Here is a 12,147-nt window from a genome sequence, read left to right on the forward strand (position 1 = left end):
TGATACGCTGCTGTGAGCTGGGCTTACAGGAAGGACCCAATGAAAACATCCTAGGAGCTAAGGGACCATAAATTGTTCAGCATTCGTTTTCCCCTCTTCCTCTGGCTGTGTCTCTGTTGAAGCATTGTTAACGCTGACACGCAAAAAGGCCAATGAAAGGAAGCAAGACACACGTGCCTTACAGCTCCCGAGTGGCCCAGTGCTAACAAAGCAATTCGGAAAACCATCTGAAACGGAAGGCGTAGGTGGAGGATCAGGACAGGTATAAAACTGTACAAAAAACTAGCTTAAAAACGTTTTCTATACTGGTCGAAAGATATTGCATATCTAGACAGTGATTCAGCTTCATCAGAAAAAATTCCATTTGGAAAACGCGTGAGTCAGTGATATTTACCAGGTCAACTTCAGAAGCATAACCCAACTTGTGTGTTGGATATGATGCTTACTACGCTAGCTAATATTTAAAAGAATAGGAAACCTTGAGGAAAAAAGGAAAGTGACATTAAAAAGAAATGGAAAAATCCATAGTGGAAATTTTATCTGGAGAATATCAGAGAAAGAGACAGAGGCAGAAAGATAGAGCTACATCTAGAGACAGAAGGAGAGAGACAGACAGACAGACAGAGATGCAGGGGCTGACCACGCCATTGCTGTAGAGGCCCTCCAAGGCATATATACAAACATTCTACACTTGATAAAACAGATATATATTTGGAAAGTCAGCAATTAAGCAAAATTATAAATGTGAATTACCCCTATTTCCCTGCCTCTGTTCCAACGAGCAAATATCTTTGTACGAAAAGAGAGTATCCAAAAGTAGAAGGAGACATCTCCCTTCTAAAGCCTGTTTCCCAGGATCTTCTTTCACAGAAATGAACGTCTTCTAGACCAGCGGCCCCCAACATTTTTGGCACCAGGGACCGGTTTTGTGGAAGTCAACTTTTCCATGGATGGGGGCGGGGGGGCAGGGATGATGGTTCAGGGGGTAATGTGAGCGATGGGGCGCGATGGGGAGAGGCAGATGAAGCTTTGCTCACTTGCCCCCCCACCACTCACCTCCTGCTGTGTGGCCTGGTTCCTAACAGGTCATGGACCGGTACCAGCCAGGGGGTTGGGGACCCCTGTTCCAGAAGAAGCAAAGCTCCCCGGGAGAATAGGGATGGAAGGTAACAGAACAGGTTTGGAGGATAAGATGTTTTGAAGAGAAAATGGTGATGTGATCCTGGGTTGAAACATAATTCCCTAAGAAGGAAGCATCCATAGGTGAGACAGACGCATGTAAGTGAATGTCCACTTATTGAAGTGCAACCCAATAAAAACCTGCAGGTAGAGAAGATTCATCACAGCTCAGCTCAGCTGTCGTATGTAGGTACCATCCTGAGTATGTTGCTAACTACCATCCTTGCAAAGCTGCAGAACTGGCCCAAATGTCAAAGTCCTTTTTTGGGGAACCCACTATGGGCACGGAGATTTCATTTGGGTTCTCTTCTTAGGTACTTCACAATTTAGTGCCTGGAAAGGTTTTGGTGAAATGATTTCTAGAAAAATCTATGGGACAGAATCTTCTGGACCTTTCTTCACATCTTCCTTTAGACTTTTGTGCAGGTCTAGTTACTAGACCTGTACTAGACCTACACTAATTACTAGTGTGTAACTAGTAAAGGTATGTCTTAGGTGAAGAGTTTCCAGGCATGGACTTTCAGCTTAGGCAGCTTCTAAAGAGATACCTGACTTACAGCGTCAGTTATGAAAAAGAACAGTGTGTTCCAAAGTATCTTGGATTCGCTATAAAATAAAGTCTGCAGCTACTGGAACAGTACAGGGAGAGAGGGTTTAAGTCATGACGGAGGAGATATCGTGTGAAAGAAACCAAGAGACTGTCATCCAATTAGGAATAGGACTAAAATCATAATAGATAGGCATTGAGTGTAAATGATAGCTTTCCCAAAGTATAGAAATGTTAATGGGCAGAGAAGACTAAAAGGGAGTTGAGGAAACAATAAATGTCTTAATGACCACATCTTCATAGCAAGTTAAAACGTATGGGGTAAACGAATCAAGAAATAGAGATATAAGTACAAGATTTAAAGATTAGCATAATAGTAATAATGTGATAGCTAACCTTTTTGACAGATTATTATGTGCTCTGCAGTCCACTTTGTTCTTACAAAGATTATTTAACTTCTTTCAACAACCTTGTGAAATAGTCACTACATTTATTCCCATTACACTGATAAAGAACCTTGCAGACAGATTTAATACTCGTTTAAGTTACCAACATAGGGCTTCCCTGGTGGTGCAGTGGCTGGGAGTCCGCCTGCCGATGCGGGGAACGCGGGTTCGCGCCCCGATCCGGGTGGATCCCACGTGCTGCGGAGCGGCTGGGCCCGTGAGCCGTGGCCGCTGCGCCTGCGCGTCCGGAGCCTGTGCTCCGCAACGGGAGAGGCCACGACAGTGAGAGGCCCGCGTACCGCAAAAAAAAAGTTACCAACATAGTAAGTGGTGAATAGGTGATTTGAACCCCAAATGTCTTACTTTTGGTGTCATTATTATGCTAAACTGGCATATGGGTGTGTGTGTGTGTGTGTTTGGGTTTCAGGTGTATGGTTGTATATTGGAAAGTTACCAAACAAATTAGTAAAACAAAAGTCCTGTAGGATTAGATAGGGAAAAAAAACACATCAAAATAGTCAATGCTATGATGTAATGAAAACCAAAATACACAAAAGTAATAATAAATATGGATTAGCCACGTTCAACTATTTAAGGAAAGAAAAGGTCTGATTTCAGTTAACAGAAAGAACATATTGCTGAAACTAACTACCAGCCACACAGAATACCCAAGAGCAAGACCCATGTCTCTTAACAAAGAACATGTTAAGTGAACCATCATACATTCAATCAAGGGTACACTAAGCTACCTGACTTAAAATGTAGCCATTTTTAGTATTTTAAATATGATACGGAAAGTTGGTGTTTTGTGTGTGTATGAATGTAATTGTTACATAATTAAGTTTAAAAATGGTACATTATCATATATATTCACATTTAGATAGTAAATACCTCTGATGATACAAAGGATGACAACACCAAAAAATAACTTTATTATTTTTTTTTTACATTCTTTTTTTTTAACATCTTTATTGGAGTATAATTGTTTTACAATGGTGTGTTAGTTTCTGCTTTATAACAAAGTGAATCAGTTATACATACACATATGTTCCCATATCTCTTCCCTCTTGTGTCTCCCTCCCTCCCACCATCCCTATCCCACCCCTCTAGGTGGTCACAAAGCACCGAGCTGGTCTCCCTGTGCTATGCGGCTGCTTCCCACTAGCTCTCTATTTCACATTTGGTAGTGTGTATATGTCCATGCCACTCTCTCACTTCGTCCCAGCTTACCCTTCCCCCTCCCAGTGTCCTCAAGTCCATTCCCTACGTCTGCGTCTTTATTCCCGTCCTGCCCCGAGGTTCTTCAGAACCATTTCAAAAGATAACTTTAAAGAGTGAATCTCCATAGCAAAAATGGGTTAGGAGTTTCTGAGCCAAGAGGTAGGGAGGTGATTTTATAGTTCATGTTATATCACTTAGTACTTTGGAGTTTTCTCAGATAAGTACTCTTTAAAATATATTTTTAATGGAGGTATAGTTGACATATAACAATATATTAATTTCCGGTGTATAATATAATGATTTCAATATTTGTATTCATTGTGACTTGATCACCAGAATAAGTCTAGTTAACATCAGCCACCACACATAGTTTCAAACTGTTCTGTTGTGATGAGAACTTTTATCAGTAAAATCTACTCTCTTGGTAATTTCACATATACAATACAGTATTATTAACTACAGTCACCATGCTGTACATTACCTCCCCAGTGTTTATCTTGTCACTGGAAGTTTGTAATATGTGACCTCCTTCACTCATTAGATAAATGCTTTTTCTATAAAGTTCTAAACTTGGGAAATAAATCTTCCTCAGAAAATAGCATTATATGAGATCTTATTGTTTTTAATCTAGGTATGAATTTTATTTGGGGGGAATTGATAAAAACTTTTGAAAATGAACCAAAGAGTAAGCCCTAGAAATAAGGGTTGTTATTTAGATTACATTATGTTATGCTATATATTAGTATATTGTATACACTTTAATTAATTTTACTCTTCATAGAGGTAGTTCGTGCTCACCCAGAAATGTCTGATTAATTAGTAAAGGTAAGACAGCAACCTCAAAATGTGAGACACAAGTCTACATATCCAGAAGCAGGGTGGGTGCTTCCTGTACATGGAATCACTGCCCAGCTTTACCTACACCAGAGGCCATCATTGTGCTCACAGAATTAAGTGAAGTTTAATAAATCAACACAAAGGCAAATCCTACACATATTATTCTCAAATAGGTAACCAAAGTAACATGGGTAATGACATGGAAAGTAGGAAGAAGTTGGCACTGTCCTTATGCATCATAGATGAAATAAAATGAGAAATACCTAGAGTCAGGTGATTCTTCCACTTGACTTTTTTTTCACTTCACTGAATTTAACATCAGTGAAGTGGATTTAAAAGTTCTCTATATCCTACTTTATTCACAAGCACAATTTTGGAAAATGGCGTTTTGACACATATCCATTCAACGGCTATTTATTGAGCAGCTACTATACTGAACAGTATTCTAGGAACCTGGGAATTATCAGTGAATAAAGAGACCAAGCAGAAAACCATGGGGCCAGTGTTCCAGGCAGAAAGAGCAGGTAGACCATACGAAGGTTACAGTTATCATTTTTAATGTTAGTAACAAATGAATAAAGAAAGCAGTTACCCTACTCAGTAATTACTATCCTGTAAATTCACTGTGCTCTTTGAATTGCAGCTTTATTATTTTATTAGTTACCAATCAATTCTGTATAAAAAGGATGAACAGCAAGACTAGACAAAAATTATCTCTAACAAATATATGTTATATATGTTATAATATTCAGATATATATATATATTGCATGTATAACATAAGAATATATACAACACATATTTGATTTGTAACATATACGACATATAATCTAATAATGCATATATAATTATATCTGTTTTTATCTAATATAATTAATAATATAAAAAATATAAGAAATTATAAGTTACAATTATTTATAAAATATATATATTAAAATATGTACAATTTATGTCATATATTATATTGCAGTGTATGTAATACGAATGTATATGCACATATTTACATATTTATTTTCTTTTCAATATATTATTCACTATTTAATTTCATGAAATAAAAACTAATCATTCTTTTTCACCTATGGTAATTTGGGTTAACATTTTTCTTGTTAAACATATAACACAAATTTCTATTTCTCTTTTCCTTTGCCATGATAAAATATTTATTTAAAATGTGTACCAGGAACATATACTATTTTTATTTAATCTCTGTCTGTAAGTGTAATATCCATGATAAAGATAGATGACTATTGGGTGTAATGGAGTCTCAGACTCTGATGCTCACATGTAAGAAAAGTAGTTCATTTTAAGCTTCCTGGAGAAAGCAGTCAGCACACATCTCTCCATATGTTTAAAGAAAAATGGCTCTGAGATCAGTTTCTTTGACCAAGATGCTATTATGAAGCAAATTATGTTAACACATCAAGTCATTCATGGAATATACAATTTTAAAGCTAAAGTGTATTGGAGAATTAGTTACTTTTCATGGTGTCTGGAAAATCATAATCGTTCATATTGACTAGGTAGAACTAAGATCCCCATATAGTGAGTTTTTATTCCATGATATGGTCTAATAGTTTATTTAGACCCAAAGTTCTGCTAAAAACAACTTGAATTTTGGGGAAAAAAATACACTTTTTAAAGCATTATTGTCCTCAAGAATAGAAGAAGAATGTCTAAGTTGGAAGTTCAAACATGAAAAAGTAAGAAAAAATTAAAATAATAAAATTGTGAGGCTACCAAGTGTTTTTCATTGAAATAAGTGACAGTTATTTTAGCAGTTTAGTTCCTCAAATCAAAATTGGATGTCGGGGCTTCCCTGGTGGCGCAGTGGTTGAGAATCCGCTTGCTGATGCAGGGGACACGGGTTCGTGACCCGGTCCGCGAAGATCCCACATGCCGCAGAGCGGCTGGGCCCGTGAGCCGTGGCCGCTGAGCCTGCGCGTCCGGAGCCTGTGCTCCGCAATGGGAGAGGCCACAACAGTGAGAGGCCCGCGTACCGCAAAAAAAAAAAAAAAAAAAAAAAAAAAAAAATTGGATGTCGGAAGGAAGCTAGTGGGGTGGTACCTCCAATGTGCTCAATCTATAGGGTTGGGGATTATCGTATTTATAGAAATATAATTTTCTCTCTAAATCCAAGTCCAAGAGAATTATTTTGTATCATATGCCATTCTGAACTCACCAAGGGTTTTTTCTTTTGGCATGAAAATGCAGAAGTCCGTATTTTTCTAAAGCAAAATCAATTTGAAAAGAAAAAAAAATTTAAGATTTCTAAGGAGAGAAATTGAATCTAATGTAAAAAGTAATAAAAATACTTATTTCTTCCAGAGCATTTCTCTTGTTAGATTTGGTGTGTGTGTGTGTGTGTGTGTGTGTTTTGGCTTCATATTTTATTAGCTTCCTAGTGAAAGGAGGAATGATTTTAGGATGCTTTCCAAAAGCTTATTCTAGTAAAGACTAGAGCCTATTTTTAATTGAATCATTCTCAACTTTGAGGAAAAAACTCTAGCTTAGAGAAGAAATATTCTGCTATAAGGGAACAGAATTTGAAGTGGAAAGAAAGAATACATATTCTGCATTCATATACATATGATCTGTATGGAAATGAGCTAAGGTTTAAAAATGGATGTGCTTCTCTAATTTGCAATTAATTATGATAAAAGGGTTTGGCCTGATAGCTTTTAAAACTGCACAGTAACTTATCTGGAAACTCCACAGAACTAAGTCTTGTCTTTCTGGGACAGGTTTGGGGTATCAGACGTGTTGATTCATTTAATAAGTAGGCTTAGAGATGATACATGTGTCTTTTACAATTTAGAGAGCTTTCTTTGAGAAAATTTGTGTTTTGTCTCAAAAAAAAAAAGTTTAATCTAGAACTGGGCCATTTTCCTGTTTTCTCAGAAAGTGCCAAAAAAACAATAAAGTTGGTTGTGGATGAACTGATGTAGGTTTGGAGAGGAAAACTTTTAGGTCTCGTGCTCCTATGTCAGATTCGATAGAGGATCTTATATATGATTTTATCAGCCTCCACGCTGCAAGAGTGATAAAAGCAAGTTAATGTACGTTTGTAATATTTTGACATGAATCAGAAAGCATAAAGATGATTTCTTTTCTCTAGGTGTGAGATTAAATGCATAGTGAGATAGAGCGAAAAACAGAGAGAGAATTAGAGAGAGGGACAGCTACAGAGAATGGTTACTAGTCTTTTTCCCCTGGAAACCCATATAACAATTAGACGCCACCAGTGTGGTAGATTTATCCTGTAAAGGAAGTTAAAATGTGTACACTCATCCTTTAGTCATTTCAGAGACGTCTAGATAAGGGTTTGCACCGCTTAAACACATAAATCTCAAGAGAAGGGTTAGGACACTCCCAAGACTCCCTCAAACTACTCACGATTACTACACAAAAAGGCTCTTTAAAAACAAGTAGAGTGTACCTGCCCCTGTGTGTTCCCAAACTAACACATAGCTCAGTAGATAATATACACAGAAACACTGTGAGAATTTCAATGATCTACCTTTTTATGAATGAATTAACATTTAAAATTTAGAGCAAATGCAAATTGTAAATAGTGGCTTCAACTGTATTTGGCCTCGTTGGAAATATCTTAAATACACAATAACATATTCATTTAATGTTATGGTAAAAAAGTTAATTTTGGGTAGAAGACCATTTTCAGGATTCAAATGACTATTATAACCTTGAAGCAAAAACAAGAGCTTAAGGGACAAAAAGATGCTTATAGCTGTTTTTTATTTTTATTTTATTTATTTATTTTTTTTGCGGTACGTGGGCCTCTCACTGTCGTGGCCTCTCCCGTTGTGGAGCACAGGCTCCAGACGCGCAGGCTCAGTGGCCACGGCTCACGGGCCCAGCCGCTCCGCGGCACGTGGGATCCTCCCGGACCGGGGCACGAACCCGTGTCCCCTACATTGGCAGGCGGACTCTCAACCACTGCGCCACCAGGGAAGCCTTTGATGCCCTTTTTTAAACTTCATGTCATTCTCCCATGGGAGCATCACCCTCTAATCTCTCTGGCTTCTAAAAACTAAGCTGAATTCGAAATTTTTATTTATTTAACAAGGCTGTGCACATTCCCTCCCCTCTGCTCCACATCTGTCCTTCCAAACTCTTGAAATTTGTCAACACCACTCTTACCGTCCAGATACATCCTGATCTAAAGGTTATTGAAAAGTTCTCCTGTATGGTGATGGATGAAAACTAAAGTTTTCTTGGTGAGTATACTGTAGGGTATATAGCAATAGAAATAGAATGTTGTAACATGAAAAAAGTTCTAAACTGTAGACATTACTATTTATGTATTCTATCAGGGATCATAATATTTTTTAAATGGCTTTCAAATATCTAATCAAACAAGTTCAAGTTGACCCTTGAACAACACGGGGGTTACAAACTCGGATCCTCCGCACAGTGGAAAATTCGCATTTAACTTTACAGTCAGCCTTTTGTATCTTTGGTTCTGCACCCCTGTATCCAACCAACTGTGGGTCATGTAGTCCTCATTTAATGAAAAACAAACAAAAAAAGCCCACATACAAGTAGACCCGTGCAGTTCAAACTCCTGCTGTTCAGGGGCCAACGTCATATTGAAAAATACCATTGCAAACGTTACACCGAATAGAAATCATCTTGCCTTCACCTCCGTGTAGAAAGAACATAAAGATTTACAGTTAAAATTAACATATTCGAAATGTATATTTACTGTCTCCTGCTCTTTTACACTTCCCATAAAATAGCTGTAAATAAGTAGAGGTGCAAAATTACATTTAAAGGCCATGGTAAGGGACTTCCCTGGAGGTCCAGTGGTAAAGAATCTGCATCCCAATGCAGGGAACGTGGGTTCGATCCCTGGTCGGGGAACTAAGATCTCACGTGCCGCCGCGGGGCAACTAAGCCCGCGCGCCACAACTACTGAGCTTTCGCGCCTCAACGAGAGAGCCCGCGTGCTACAAACTACAGAGTCCACGTGCCCTGGAGCCTGCTCGTCACAACCAGAGAGAGAAAACCCGCACACCACAGCTGGAGAGAAGCCTGCGCGCCGCAACAAACAGCCCTCACACCGGAATGAAAGTTCCTCGGTGAAAACACCATGTGCCACAACTAACACCCAACACAGCCAAAAAAAAATAAGCAAAAAAAATAAGGAAAAAAAATAAATATTTTTTTAAAAATAAAGACAATGGTAAACCCCAGAATGAGGATAACAGTTACTGTGTGTGAAGCAAGGGAAAAAGAAATGCTCTGCAACTCCCAAGTATGGTCAACATTCAACTCTTTTTAAAAATTAATTAATTAATTATTTTTGGCTGCATTGGGTCTTTGTTGCTGCGTGTGGGCTTTCTCAAGTTGTGGCGAGCGGGGGCTACTTTTCGTTGCGGTGCGCGGGCTTCTCACTGCAGTGGCTTCTCTTGTTGCAGAGCACGGGCTCTAGGCGCGCGGGCTTCAGTAGTTGTGGCTCATGGACTCTAGAGCGCAGACTCAGTAGTTGTGGCGCACGGGCTTAGCTGTTCCGCGGCAGGTGGGATCTTCCCGGACCAGGGCTCGAACCCTTGTCGCCGGCATTGGCAGGTGGATTCTTAACCACTGCGCCACCAGGGAAGCCCAACGTTCAGCTCTTAAGTTGAATTTTGATGTTCGACCCCCCTGCACTTGGTGCAGCATTTCCATTTCTTACCGTTCTCACGTATTACCATTACCTCTATCCTTTGCTGTTACAAATGGTTCTCTCTTTTCAGCTCATTTATGTTTGCCTTCTTACTCAGCCTAAAACCGAAGGTCCTCCATTAAAGTCACTCCCTCATGAGCAGGATTTTCCTATTCTATAGGACTGGCCTGAGTAAACCATATCTCTGGTTCAGCCAGCTGTTCAACCAATCCTTGACCTGGCCAGAATGTGTCAACATCGCTAGAGAAAAAACACACACAATTGAAGAGGAATCTAACCCCCAAGGCAGGAACACAGGTATCAATTGCATGCTTTGGAAATGGCCATGGATGCTCTGTGAGTGAACAAGCTCATTCTGAGATGAATACTCTTTCTCTCCATTCAAACCCTTTCTACCCTCTGTGCTGTCCCTAAAGATACTGCCTTGTGCTTCACTCAGAAAATGAAACTCTTTGGAAGGGACCTCTTGTGGTCCCAATTGCATCAATCTTCACTCAGACTTTGCCCCTTCCTGTTACAATAGACCTCATGTACCACTTCTATCAAAGCTTCCCACATCCGCTTGCTAGTGGATTTCTTCCCTGATAACCTTCTCTGTTCTCCACCATGAAGACGACCTCTTATCTCTTTTTCATCAGGAGCCCATCTCTATATATTTTTTTCTCATCAGCAAATAATTATGCTCTCTTATATCCCATATCAGAACACAAGAAACGTGTTTTAGAGGCCCATTTCTAATGTTCACAGACACCTTATTTTTCTGCATCTTCTTAGAGAAAACAATCTCTTTTTAAGAAAAAACTTGCCCCTCCCCATCCTCTCCCTCACAAGGGGTGGTTGGTCACACTCTGTCCTTTTCGAGCCTACAGAAGGCTCGTGAACGCTTTGGCAAATTGTACCCACACCCCTCTGTCTGCTGCATGTATTACGTATAACATGGCGATCATTTCTTCCTGGATGGTTTTGTGGAATTCACCATCAAATCCATTTTCACCTGCTGTCCTCAGATTATACTGTTGTATTTTATCCTTGTCACTGATTGTACTAAGTATTCTAATTCTTCTCAAATCAGACTTGATAATCGCTACTTCTCCAGAAAGCCATCCATTAGAATAATGGTGTGGTTTTTCCTTCAGAATGGTCCTCTTCTGACCTTAGAAGAGGCTCACTCAACAGGGAGCTTTTAATTACTCCACTTTACAAAAACATGAAGTCCGGGCAGCTTGACGGCCCTTAGAGAATCAAATGCAGCAAATCCCTTGGGCCGTGAAATGCAGGGATCTCTGTGATTTGTCTCAAATCTACCTAAGCTGCAAAATCTCAACACACTAGTCTTTACCGTTTGGGGCTGCCCTCAGATGCTCCCCCCACACACCCTTGGAGCAGGAAAATATGGCATCATGCAACGTGGACAACCAGAAATACTTACTGGGCGAGTGAACGTGGGAGCTTGGGCGATAAATCACACCAATCATAGATGACCTTCGGCTCTGCCATCTACCGTGTGAATTTCGTAGGCTTTTATGACATTATCTGCAAATTGAGAATCATAGTGACTCTTATAAGAGTGAAGTATTCACGAAAAATAGACCATGGTACTTGGCATTTAAAGAACAAGTGTTAGTTAAAAGCATTATCTTTTAAGTATCCTTTATGACTTTTCTCCCTAAACATTTAGATTTTGATTGGTCTCGCTTTTCAATGATCTCAGTTAGAATCAGTTTATCTAACTACTGTGCTTCCTTAAATTTGTCTTTCTGATGTTCTTATAGCATCTTTCATAATTGTCTGGTCGTGGTCCTCTTTATAAATAAATTTATGATGTTGGAGGACATTGTCAATATTTTCTTCATTATAGCTGCAGTCACATCTCTGAAAGTGCTGTAGACACTAGGCAGGCATTAGTTCTTGATGAAAAAGTGTCAGAAGAAATGAATGGAGAGAGTTTCTTGTATAATCATGCATTCATAAGATTTTAGACTGGAATAAGCTTATTTACAGAACAGGTACATTTTATTGCTAGACATTTATTATTTTATTATTTAACTTATTCCATTATTTCACACAATTGATTAATATTTTAGTATTAGTATTTTCTATGTGTATGCTGCATATATAGGGAGATGTATATATAATGGACATAAATATATCAATCATATATGTATTGATAAATAAATGAAGCATCTATATAGAGAGAAATATTGGTGGATATATCCATCAGGGTTCAATCAG

The sequence above is a fragment of the Kogia breviceps genome, chromosome X (genome assembly GCF_026419965.1).
Source record: "Kogia breviceps isolate mKogBre1 chromosome X, mKogBre1 haplotype 1, whole genome shotgun sequence".
In the NCBI taxonomy this organism is placed as follows: Eukaryota; Metazoa; Chordata; class Mammalia; order Artiodactyla; family Physeteridae; genus Kogia; species Kogia breviceps.